A 14494-nucleotide genomic window follows, 5' to 3' on the forward strand; every position below is an offset into this window, starting at 1 on the left:
TCACGAGTTACGTATCCATAATACGAGGGGGTATCCAAAAGTTTTATTTATAATAAAGAAGTTATAGAGATATTTACATTAAACTTTTTGTGCATAATCAGTGTCATTGCCATGCATACTTGTGCAAATATCAAATCTTTGTCTAACGTAGTTTTCTTTCCACAGGCTTTAGAAGACATCAACCTGCATGATGAACAAAATTGAAGCCCGAAGTGTCATAAAGTTCCTCCATTTGAAGGGCAACAATGCACGCCAAATCCACGACGAAATGAAAGCTGTCTATGGGGATGGAAGCCCATCAAATGACAAGGTTGTGAGGTGGAAGAGGAACTTTCAAAGTGGTATCATGTCCCTGACGGACGAGCCACGAGCGGTTAGACCCTCAATCAAGGATGATCTTGCCATGGCGAAGAAAGTGGAGGCCGTTATCCTCGACGACAGAAGATCGACCATGGAAAGAGTGATGGCGGAGACTGGACTAAGTTACGGAAGTGCGTGGAGGATTATTCATGAGGAACTGCACATGAATAAGCTGTCTGCACGCTGGGTACCTTGCTTGTTGACACCTCTTCAAAAGCAAACTCGCCACGACTTTTCCCAGCAGAATTTGACTCTGTTGGAGCGGAATAAAGACGATTTCTTTGCTCGTCTCGTCTCGTCACTATGGACGAGTGCTGGGTATACCTCTACGATCCGGAATTTCGAATTTGAATATTTCAATTTAAAATTTTGGGTGCGTCAGCACTGAGGCTATTTTGCACCCGTCACATTATACGGGGTCCAGCCCCTTATCGTTACAAATCACAACTCGAACGTTGCATAATTAAAATTATAAAATATAAAAATATTCTAACTTTCGTTAAAAGCTGAGACTGCAAAGAGGCACTCAGCACACATAAGAACAAAAGAACAGGACAATACAAACAAAATTATACTGGCCATGGGGCCAGTCGCCAGAGCCTCGCTAGTCTTCAGTCCAGGGTGTACTAATGTGGAAGTGAGGTTGACATTTGGGTGTACTACGTGGAAGGTCACCCCTTACACCCCTCTATGATCCGGAGACCAAAGAAATGAGCAAGGAGTGGAAACATCCATCCTCCCAAGAAGGCGAAGGTCCAGAAATCTGCCGGGAAGGTGATGCTGTCCGTTTTTTGGGATAGCCGCATGGTAATCTTAACCGATTACCTTCCGAAGGGCGAGATCCTCAACAGCGATTACTACTGCAACCGTCTGGAGAAACTGCGTGATGCATTGAAACAAAAACGTCGTGGCATGATCACCAAACAATCCGTCTCCTGGCCGACAATGCACCCGTCCATACGGCCCAAGCATCCGTTGTCGCCGCCCACCGGTTAGAATATGAACTTTTGCAGCATCCACCTTATTCGCGTGATCTTGCGCCAAGCGACTTCTTCCTCTTTCCCGAGATGGTCGGCGATTTCGTAGCATATCCGTTCGGTTAATAAATATTGACCCTGGCAGATCTTGCCAAGCTCCTGCTCAGAAATGTATAGGATAAGCTTTTTACAGGAAATGGTAAGAACACTGGCCTTTGGGGTAGAGGTGACGAGAGGCCAAGCGAGGGTTTAAATATGTGTGCATGAGAGCGACACGAGGTCTTTTTACCTGGAATCATCGGAGAAGCAAGAGCTATTGGTCTATTTTCTAAACCGAGCAGGGTAAGCTAGTCTACACCCCTTATCTGCCATTCGCATTACTCACTTCAGTCTAAACCGAATCATGAGTTTATTTTAATGTTAAATTAGATAGATATTTGTACCTGGCCCTTCAGAGCTGTCTCTACCATCAATAGTATTAATCAGGAGGGGCAAGTTCCATCCCTATTTAAGATCCCCACGTTCATGTTGCAACACTACTTGGTGAGATGCTTGGGCTTTTCATCCATTCTACGGGAATGTGATGAAAATTAGAGCTACTAGGTGGATTGATGCGGCCTTTTCATTTTTTCAAAAAAAAAAAAAAGGAGAAGCGTCCTAGTTTATTTTCTTTCAACGGACATCGAAATTGCGTTGGGCTTGTGGAATTTTCAGTTATTTCACTTTGAAATAAATGAAAATTGAAATTCGTTAAAATCATGCTAGAATTGTTTCTTCGCGATTTCTTTTCTTTACTAACTGGGGGCTCGTTTATTAAATAAGGTATGTCACCATTGTTAGAAATGCCTTATGTCATTTATTGACTTAGAATTTAAATTTAAAATTTTGGGAGCATCAGCACTTAGGCTATTTTGCTCCCGTCACATTATACGGGGCCAGCCCCTTACCATTACAAATAACAACTCTAATGTTGCATAACTAAAAATTTTAAAATCTTCTGACTTCTGTTAAAAGCTGAGGCTGTAAATGGGCACTCAGCACACACAAGGACAAAAAACAGGACAACACACACAAAAGTATACTGGCCATAGTGCCAATCGCCAGAGCCTCGTTAGTCTTTAGTCCAGGGTGCACTATGCGGAAGTGAGGTTGACTTTTGGGCGCCTACGTGGAAGGTACCCCTTACACCCCGAAGTGTGATAAAGATCCTGCATTTGAAGGGGAACAATGCCCGGCAGATCCATGATGAAATGAAAGCTGTCTATGGTGGTGATTGACCATCATATGAGAGTATTGCGAAGTGGAAAAAGAATTTCCAAACTGGACAAATGTCACTGACAGACGAGCCAATAAGTGGGAGACAGTCATGCACAGACGACGCTGTCAATGTGAAGAAAGTGGAGTGTCTTATCCTGGAAGATTGACGTGCAACCATCCAATCAATAATGAACGAAACGGAGCTTAGTTATGGTAGTGTGTCAAAAATAATTCAAGAAGATTTGCACATGACAAAGGTGTCTGCACGCTGGGTTCCACGCTTGCTGTCTCCTTTACAAAAACACACGCGGTGCGAATTTTCGAGGCGGATGTTGACCCTTTTGGAGCAGGATGAAGATCATTTCTCTGGTCGTCTGGTAACCATGGACAAATGTTCGTTTGATTTGTTTTTGATTTTAAAATTTTGGGTGCGTCAGTCACATTATACGGGGCCCAGCCCCTTATCGTTACACATAATAACTCTAACGTTGCAGAACTAAAATCATAATATATTAAAATCTTCTGACTTTCGTTAAAAACTGAGGCTGTAAAGGAGCGCTCAGCACAAATAAGGACAACACAAACAAAATTATACTGGCCATAGGCCAGTCGCCAGAGCCTCGCTAGTCTGCAGTCCAGGGTGTACTATGTGGAAGTGAGGTTGACATTTGGGTGTATTACGTGGAAGGTCACCCCTTACACCCCGAGAGCTACTGGACTTCAGAAAGTATTCTTTAGTGTGTACCTGCTTGAACTTCTTCTCTGTGGAGCGATGAGTGGTTGCTGCTATCCTCGAAGCAGGGCGAGCTACTACGGGAAGTGTTGTTGTTTGGGTGGACACGTCTCTGGTTTGTACACCTACACTGCGATGGGTAAGAAAGAGCAGCTGCAGCAACTGGAGCGAATGGCACAGGTAAAGTGGAGCATATACTTTCACGGAGACGACGTTTTGCTTCACCAGCAGAGAATTTCTCTGTGATGTGCAACTCTCTGATTTTCTTCTCTTGTTGGAAAGAGGGGCAGTCACGATGCCAGACTGGGTGCTCGCCTTGCAGTTAATGCATTTGGGACCTGAAGAACAAGGTTCGGTCCCATGATCAGGCAGACTACACTTACCACAAAGGGCGGTAGTGGCTTTGCAGGAAGGCTGAGTGTGCCCAAAGTGCTGGAATTTGAAACACCGCATCGGGTTAGGGATGTACGGACGTACTTTGAGTCTCAAACATCCATCCCGTACCTTATCTGGGAGAGTGGTCGTTTCAAACGTCAGTATAAGTGAAGCAGTTGGTACAAGTTCTCCGGACTTACGAGTCTTTATTCATTGGACTGCGGTGACATGTTGGTCTGAGAGTGCTTCAAGAATCTCTTCCTCCTCAGCATTTAGCAGATTCCAGTGGCGAATCACACCTTTACTACTGTTAAGTTGACGATGGGATTCAACATTAACAGGTAAGTCGCCCAAAGATCTTAACTTTAAAAGGTTGTTGGTCTGGCGATCTGTGCTGGTCTGGATAAGTAGACTCCCGTTTCTCAGCTTTTTTATTTCTGAAACATCTGAACCAGTCTAGCTGTTTCTTGATAAGAAACGGTGACAAGTCCAATGTAGCAGCTCCATGTTTCTTGGCTGTTGCAGAATCATCGTTACTCTCGGTCTTCTGAACAATACTAATCACAAGATAACGTGGCACGTTACTTGTCTTTTCCACCAAATGAAGCGGGCTCGAAGGCCACGCTCGTTTTGGGGGTTTCCCCTCGTTTGAGTTGTTTTTTGTACCCATATACAAAAATGATTTATTGTGGAGGGTCCATAAATTGTCGCCTCGACATGCCTCTATGCCGAGGAAGGCCTACCCCCAAAAATGGAGGCTACTCGAGGACCAAACCGAAATCCCCGAAGCCACGTTCACGACTGCACCTACCCCTGCAGCCAACACTGTCCCATCGGCACGTGCAACTCACACCTTGGGATAGGGTTTTTTTTATCGAGGTTGTCTCCTCTAGCAGGACCCTTTGTTATTGGGAGGTCAAAGATATGGAGATGAATGACGTGATGGAATGGTGAAAACGTGAGATATGGATGTGAAGAATGAGTGAAATGATGACATGAAAATGGCCTCCCTACTAAGCACCCTCGCCCCGTCAAGGCAGTCCTACATGGAGGGGGTGTTCTGGTGTAAGAGGGTTCATTGGTATTTCCTTATGTAAGGAATACTTTTTACCCCACTCTTGAAGTTTTTGAATAAATTTTTCGGCTGCATCTTCACCTCGATAAATATATACTTTTGACTTATTTTTTTCATATGTGTTGACTAAGTTTAGTGCAACACCACATGCTTTATGTTTAACTGTATGTGTTGTACTTGATGTATTCGAATCTGTGATACATGTTGCTATTGTTTCTTGTATTGTTTTGAAATCTGAGTAAATTACAAATGGATGTTTTACCAATGATTTATAATTACTAAATTTTATATTTTTGGATGAAAAATTATAAGTCCCAAGAGGGTAGAGAGAACAATATTTAATATGTTCCTTTAATTTCTCTTTACGTGTTTGCCACATCTTCCATCAAATTTTGAGAAGCATCGATCACATGTTATTTTATGATGATCTGATGTTATTTTTAAAATTAACCTGGATATGTATTCTAACTTACCAAGCAATAAAAGTTGTGGTTATTTTATTCCTTCTATAAAGATAATATACTTATGTCTGATATTTGGATGAAATGGCATACATTAAAATATTTTGGTTAACTCAAAATCAATCAAATAATGTGTTATAAATTAATCAGTGAAGCAAACTCGAAATTCTCATACGAATCATCCGCGTGGAAGCTACATGTCCCCTTATTGTAACTAGGACAAAAGCATCTTAAAAATTCTTTCAGTGATCTTGCAGCATGAATAAAGAGGCTCATATCAAATACTATGACTATGGTAACAAATACACATAAGAGGAGACAGAAAACGAACCCCACAGAGGATTATACTGGCTGTGGGTCAAGATGCCAGAGCCTCGTTAGCCTGCATGTTGCAGTTCCCAGGGTACACTAATACGGAAGAGAGGTTGGCATTTGAGTGATCAAAAAGCACTCCATACACCCCACATTGCACTGTCACTAACACATGGTAAGCACAGAAGTAATCTCCCAAAGCAGAATCCAAGTGTAACACTTCACTGATCTTACCTTAAAGCATCATTTCATTACATAAAAAATTCAAACACAACGTGAATGAATTTGTAAAGTAGTGAACATTTCATTTACACCACATAATAGCCAATTTACCTTTAACTGCCACATACATAACAATAGGGAAGTATAGTTTGTGCTTGTCAGTAAGTTTTTAAAAAAAAATCTTGTAAATGAAAACGATAAATTGCATGAACATCTAATAATTGAGTATGAAATAAGGAGTGAGTGCATACTTTCATTTATGAAACAAATTACTTTGTGAATGTAGTTTTCTGACTATGTTGGAATGAATTCTGCTAGAGCTACAAACACACTTTTTGCCTCATTTCCCTAATAGCAATTAAATACAGTAACTAAAAAATACTATGCAACACAAGATAATGGACTTTTAAATCTGCTTCAATACACCTTGTTCACAATTGTTTTACCACTATTTTTCTGGATATTTCAAGCATAAATATCTCCTCCGTGTATTAATTATGCCAAATTATAGGTGTGCCATATTTAATTGTCTTGGATGATTTTGTCCAAATGGAAAACCATATGCATCCTTCGAAATATCTGGCTATTATGCAGTTCCCATTGTCAAAATGTTAGTGACTACAATCTGTCCCCAAACATGCAGTATATTTGAAAATTTATCATTTTAAGCAAATCCATTACCTTCAATCAATGCACTGAAGCTTCCATAGGAACCGAGTGGAGGAGTGAGAAGAGCACCCTCTCAGTGCATCGTATTGGAAAGAAAATTGAGCATGAGAAACATTTGCACATATACCATATTTTGAGAAATGAAGAACAATGTTTGTAATGTTTTATACATGCGAACATTTATTATATCAATTGATCATCACAGGAAAAATTATGATGTGTTACTATAGCTTCACAGTACAAAGAAGTGTCTGATAACCAAAGTGCTATAACATTTTATCTAAAATTTAGGACACTTTTTCTTGTTGTTGCCTGGATATATGTTCTTTTTATTTTTGATGAAACTCCATTTCTAGCATGAATTGAAGTAAATAGCCAGGAAAAAACTACTTTGACTTGTACTACATTAATCATTTGAGTATTATAAGCTCTTCTAAGCCCTTTTTTTTGGCAAGTTTTTCAAAATGTTGATCACAGAACCCCACAAGCATTATCAACCATTATTCTTAGCAAATAAGTATTGTTGGCATTATGTTGTAAATATTTTACCTTAACAGAATGACTATCTTCAAGTCGTGAAGCTAGCTTTTGATCTTATTTTCACCAATTTTAAATTGTGCATGTGTATGATCTTTACTGTTGGATATGTAAAGATTATGTTGGTATGCATTTATTTTCATGCAAGCAACAGTTTTTATTTGTTTTGTTTTTTCTTCCCGTCTGCATACCCTGGAGTTGGAAAAATACCTCAAGATGTACTGATATGGATTGGTGCTGCTAATATGAAACATGACGTTATGAAGGGTTGTTAGGTTAAGGGGAAGAGGAACAAATAACCCTAGGTCCTTCTCTCTTCGGCAGCTGCTGATCACTGTTGCCAGCTTCGCTCTATTGGAGCTAAATCTGGCTCTTTCGTGCACTCGTTTGGCTGTAAACTATGGCACCCGCCCCCTGCCCCACTATGATGCCTTCACTGGCTCCGGCTTACATAGACAACTTCTGTCATAAGTATACATTTTGCACGGGACATGATATTGTTATATTGGCTGCATCACCCCACCCCCTCTTACATCCCCAGCTACTTTTCTTTATAGCACCTTGGATGACGTGAAGAGGGCGTAATATCGTTATCCAGGAATACTTTACTTTAAATTTCATACGACGATCTGCAAATTGAAACGTGTGATGCCGCCGGATCTAGCTACACGGTGAAAACTAAGAATAAATTGCCATCACTTTAAAGCTAATGGTAATAACAGCGCCCCCTCACCCACACCCCAACTCATTTGACACCTAAAATTATTCCAGGAGGCACTTTATCCATTTCGTCAATCAAGCTCCTTGAAAGTTTTAATCCGTTTATGGTGAAATTAAGCTCTTTTATGTGCATCAGGTTTGGCAACACTGCCAGGATGGCCATACGAGGCAAGGAGAAATACATTGCTCTTATGGAAGTATTATTTTATTTGTTTTCTTGGGAATGTCAAACTTCCGATGGCATAGAAAAATATATCAACAGAAAAAGGACAGACTGAAGTAGTAATTGACAGGCGGAAATGTCAAAACTTCCATATGATTAGCCTTAATTTAAGTTAAAGTTCATTCCCCATAAGGAATATGTGGGTTTCTGAAAATTCTTATTCATCATATTTTTCAAACATCGTATCTAGCGTAATAATCAACTTTAAAAAACACTTTCACTTGCAACATATGGAGAAATTCATACTCTACTGAACACCAGCTTTCTTCCTCAGTAGCATTGCCCATTGAAATAAATGCACAACTGGTGCAAAATTATCCCTCATCCCCTTAAGGCGAGGAGGGACAATTACGCACTAGTTATGCATTTATTTCAATATAGTCAGATTGGGCACTGCTATTTAAAAAACGGTTTAGTATGCAAGAGAGTATAAATTTCTCTCCATGTTGCAAGTGGAAACTGTTTTTCAAGTTGATTAGTAAGCTAGACATGATGTTTGAAAAATATGATTAATAAGTATTTACAGAATCTCATGTATTCCCTATGGGAAATCAAATTCAAGTTATGGCTAATCAAATGGGAATTTCGACTTTTCCTACTACTATGACATAGTTCAACGTGTCCTTTTTCCGTCCATGAACTTTTCTACGTCATTGGATGTTTGATATTCCTGAGAAAACTAATAAAATAATGGTCCAATACACCTAATGCATTTCTCCTTGCTCCACACAATCATCCTGGCAGTGTTGCCAAACCTGATGTGCATAAAAGAGCTACATTTCACCATTAATAGAGCTAAAGATGACTTTCAAGGAGCTAGATTAATGAAGGCTGCATAAAGTGCCTCCTAGGGTAATTTTAGGTGTCAGAGGGGTGGGGGGGCAGTGTTATTATCGTTAGCTTTAAAGTGATGGCAATTTATTGTTAAGTTTCACCGCCTAGATTTGGCGGCATCACGCATCTCAATAATCCAATTATGTTCATATGAAATCAAAAATAAAGGATTCCCGCATAATAATATTTTCACAAGAGAAAAATGAAGTATTGCATAATTGTAGAAATGATTGTAAAAGTAAATCTGAACCTTGTTGAAATAAATTACCCCTGTGTGGAGTTCAGAGTGCAATTTATCAGTGAAGACATAAAAACTACCTGACGCAAGCATACATGCTTCGCATCGACAAAGGATTTTTCATTAATAGAAGAAAGAGAAAGTATCACAGAATTGTGAAAGTAAATTTGAAGCTTTCTGAAAGTAATTGGCACCATTTGCACTTCCAAAAGTCCTATTTATCGTCAAAAATAAGATGTAAAAGTTATTTTACACAAATATCACTACTTCCTATTAAATAACTAACTAACTAACTCCCTAGCCTTCTTAAACCCGAAGGTTCATGGCTGCAGCAACACAGGCCTTCCATCTTTCCCTATCTTGAGCAAGTTCTATATACTCTTTTCCATCCCTACCGATTTCCCTTAGGTCCATCTCAACGTTATCCCTCCATCTTCGTCTTGGCCTTCCTACAGGTCTCTTACCATCAGGTTTCCCAACAAGAATCCTGTGAACTCCTCTTTCCTCTCCCATTCGTGCCACATGGCCTGCCCACCTAAGTCTTCTTGATTTAATTATTCTAATAATATCTGAACATGAATACAAATTATGTAGTTCTAAATTATGTAACCTTCTCCACTCACCTGTCTCCTCATCCCTTTTAGTTCCAAAGATTTTCCTAAGGATCTTATTTTCAAATACTCTCAATTTATGTTCCTCTTTCAATGTAAGGGACCAAGTTTCACATCCATATAATACTACAGGTAAAATTACTGTTTTGTATATTTTAATTTTTAGTTTCTTAGATATTAAATGAGAAGACAAAAGTTTATGAAGAGAGAAGTAACATGCATTTCCTGAATTAAGCCTACTTTTCATTTCCTCTTTAATATAATTTTCATTTGTTAATATTACTCCTAAGTATTTGAATTTGGAAACTGGTTCAAACGAGTTGTTATCAATAATTAGATTTTGATTATTACCTAACACTTGGTTTCGGCCTGTAAGCATATATTTAGTTTTCTCTTTGTTAACTTCCAAACCTTTCTCTTTAGCAGTTTTGAAAAATATTTTAGCATTATTCCTAATTGTATTCATATCATTCCCCAGTAAGTCTACATCATCTGCATATGCTAACAACTGAGTCACACCATTTAATTTTAGTCCTTCTTTAGTTTCTTTTACCTTCCTAACAGCATATTCTAAGGCAAAATTAAAGAGCAATGGAGATAATGCATCTCCTTGTTTTAACCCATCATGAATTGTAAATTTGTCAGACATATTAATACCCACACGAATTTTACTTTCTGTTTCACTGGTGCATATTTTTATCATACTAACAAGCTTCTTAGGTATTCCAAATTCTACTAATATATTATATAATTTATCTCTTTTGACCGAATCATATGCTTTTTTGAAATCAATGAATAGCTGATGGACATTTTGATTATATTCCCAATTTTTTTCAAGTGTCTGTCTGATGTGAAAAATCTGATCTGTAGTTGATCTGTTACGTTTAAATCCACATTGATAATCACCTATAATTTCATTAGCATATGGGGTTAGTCTTGTTAAAAGAATGTTAGATAATATTTTATATGTTGTTGAGAGTAGAGAAATTCCACGATAATTATTGCAGTTCATTTTATCACCTTTTTTAAACACAGAAACAATTATGGATTCTTTCCACTGTTGAGGGATTTCTTCTTTATTCCATATTAAACAAATTAATTTATGAATTTGACATATTAATGAATTTCCACCATATTTAATTAACTCAGCTGGTATTAAATCAATGCCAGGTGCTTTGTTATTCTTTAGCCTTTTAATAGCATCTTTAACTTCAGTCAAGTTAGGTTCTGGAACTAAAGGTTCTGCTGTGTGTACTTCATTTACTTCTGATTTATCTCCTACATGAACATTTAAAAGGTCATTAAACTAGTTATTCCGTCTATTTAGAATATCGCTTGGGTCAGCTAGAAAATCACCGTCTTTATCTTTTATCAAGTTTACTTTAGGTTGCCACCCCTTTCTAAACTCATTTACACCTTTATATAAATCTCTGATATTTTTATTTTTGCTGTTTGTTTCAATTTCGTTAATTTTGCTTTTCAAGTAATCTCTTTTTTTACTTCTAAACATGCGGTTAACTTCTCGCTTTATTCTATTATAATTGTTTAGATTTGTATCATCTATGTGTACGAACGTCAATTATACTAGTATGCCTTCTCTTATCAATGAGAATATGATCTATCTGATTATGAGTTTTACCATCTGGAGAAGACCAGGTATATTTATGGATATCTTTATGTTTAAAAGTGGTACTTTTCACAATTAAATTCTTTGAGATAGACATGTTATACAAATCAAGGGTGTAGAAAAGGGTACCGGAGCCCATTTCATTTGTGTAATAAGTGGTTTTAAAATCAAATTCTGGATTATATTCAAAATTTTAAAACCAAAATGTCATTTTATATACTGCTTTTGATTCGATTTTTCACCGGTATAACACCGAAATTGACTCTGTTTTTGTACCAAAATTTTGCTCCTTTATTTACCAAAAAATGTGCCTCTACCAATACAGTATAAATATTACAAGTTATGAGTGGGTCATATTAGTTGGCAGTACATATATTGGTTTCTTATCAACCAATATGGGCATAGCATAATATTGGTGCAATTGCTGATAAGTTTACCAATCCAATATTTCTATAAAGGACCTGTATTTCTTGTTCAAAGTTCTGCCAATTTAAATTATTTGATGAATATGAATGTACAATTAATGCACCCCAGTTTTACGATGTCTAAATACAAAGTTTGCTTTTCTGAAGAAAGACCAATTGCAGTTATCTAGTACACAATTACGAGGTTATTCATGGTACATTTTGGACCAATAGAATATTAGAAACAATTTAGTTCCTTGTGGAGGATGATGTGTAGTATTTCCAGAGATTTACCATTAACTCAATATTTAGCTTATTGCCGGGCAAGCTATTTTTGTAACATGTCCGGGCAAGCAGTGTCTGTCTGTCGGACACTGCATTGTTTTAAATGGATCTTGCCCTTCTAATGCGAAATTTTTTTCTCATCGCTTTGGAAACAAGCGACTAACATGATATTTAACATAATCATCATTGTTATGTCCATAATTCTTGTATTCATCATCATCGTAATTGCATTTTTTGCAGCATAGTATATGAAACATGTTAGGCTGGAAGGTAGTGTGAGGAAATTGTTTTATTTCCTCATATATTTTTCATTTTTTCTATTTTAGCATTAATAATATATTTATGTGGTCTTATTAAATACTTTATTTTTTATTAGCGAGGTGCGGATATGAAATTTTGGCTGATAACGATAAAGTAACGATATAAAATTTACCGATACCTATATTGTACCGATCCGATATAAAATAAAAATGGTCCTTGAAGAACCTGAAAGGTTCATTGACCTCCTTAATAAATGTATGTTGCAAGATGACTGCAGCGAAAAAGAAATTGCATATTTAGACATTTACTTTATTAGAACTTCACTACTTCCTATTGGCGAGGCATTCCACAGACTACGTACTTCAGACAAAACTCGAAGGGGTGGCATGCTTCAGACTTGCACGAACATGATCAGGTCTCCCCGATGGCCCAGTGGTAGCATCATTGCCTTGTAATCAAGGGGTCCAGGGTTCGATACCTGGTGGATGCAGGCAACCAGTACATACATGCTCTCCCTAGCCATCCCCCTAAGCAAAAAGCCAATGTGTGGCTAAACTTTTATTGAAGAGCCTTCTCCTACTGTGGCAAAGAAGAGGATCTAGGAGAGGAGATAGCCACCCACCATCACTGAAATAGCCCTGAAACATGGCTACACTGAATCACAACTATCCACTTGGTGCAGTAAAGCGGAAATACAGGTTAGACACCCTAACCAACCACAATCAACACATTCCAAAAGCAACCCAGCCACAATCAACCCCCAGCGACCAATATAAATGGTTTGCCTTCCCCTACCATCCCACCACTTCCAACTGCATAGCCAAAGCCCTTCTCCCATTTGGCATCAAAGTAGCGCACAAACCCAATTCCAAAATAACAGACAAACTGAACAAGCACAAACGGTACTTCCTCTCCCACCTTGACAACCCAGGTGTATACGATGCAGAGTGTGAATGCAAGGCTCATTACATCGGCAGGTCCATCAGATCTGTCATTGAAAGAATCCAACAGCACCTAGCAGATGCGAAAAAAGCCCAACCCACTACTGGTCTTGCTAAACATATCAAATACAATAGCCATAAAATTCAATAGGTTCGAGTCAAACACACTGCCCACACGCTCATAGACACCAAAATCAAGGAAACGCATGCCATAATGCACTTCCCGCACGAACTAAACATTGATAGCAGGCAAGCGCACCACACTTGGATTCCCCTACTACAGCAGTTATCGCCCGGAAATAGCAGACGACACACCAAGATGCACAGCGCACCTAACTGCAGCCAGAGAACTATGAACAAAAGATGCACGCCAAGCAACAGTGCAGCAAGTTCCAACGAGGATGGTGGCAGTGGCCACTGAAATTAATCGAAAAAGAAGAAAAAAACAGCTTCGCGGATAAAAGTGAGTACTAGTTTATCCGTATTTATATACTACCGCGTCTTTCTTTTCCCAATTATGAATAAAGGTTAAGGAAGGTTCAAATTTCGTATGACAATGATTTCCAAAATTCTACAATAATTAGTCTTTCTGTTAGGAGAATTTGAAAAGAATTGGAACCGTTAGCCAATTAATTTTGCAGTTGAAAGTAGCCTTACATGCTGTTCTCAGCATCTGGTGTGAGTAGTCATGTCCTTATTTAAAACTTTTCTTTTTTGTTCTTCACTACAACACTGTTTAAAATAAAAGCTGTTGTACTTTTTTTTTAATTGCCAACTCTGCAATTGCCACACTTATGGCGCAGAAAATACTTAAGCATTTTAATTATTTTTTTTAAAACACAATCATTTGGAAGGTAATGGTTCAGATTGTTTATGATTTTTTACAAACTCTCCTAGCTGAAAGACTAATTATCATAGAATTTTGGAAATCATTGTCAAACGAAATTTGGCACCTGATTGGCCCGCTACCTACACCGGACCCCTTCCACAACAAATATATAACTACACCCTGACATATCTCTGCACTTCAATACCTGAAGATGAGAGTGACGTAAGCTCTTGGAAATCACCTGGTTGATTGCCCAAGAAAACCTCTTAAACTTAAAAATTACCTTAAGCAAGCATGTGCGCTTCCCATGGACAAGATATTCTCTGTTGACAAGCGACAGTAAGTATCGTAGACTAGTGGGAATTAATGTAGAGGTAAATCGGAACCTTAATAGAATTCATGCAAAATCGAACCATGTAAAAAATGCATTCCTAGCATGATGAAATCACAATAAAACAAAAGGAACTTGGGCCATTTCCACCCATCGTGAATGAAGCATTTCCCAACAATTTCTACTGGCAGCAATATTAAAACATGCACACA

Source organism: Lepisma saccharinum, chromosome 12 (genome assembly GCF_977018435.1).
Source record: "Lepisma saccharinum chromosome 12, izLepSacc3.1, whole genome shotgun sequence".
NCBI classification, from domain to species: Eukaryota; Metazoa; Arthropoda; class Insecta; order Zygentoma; family Lepismatidae; genus Lepisma; species Lepisma saccharinum.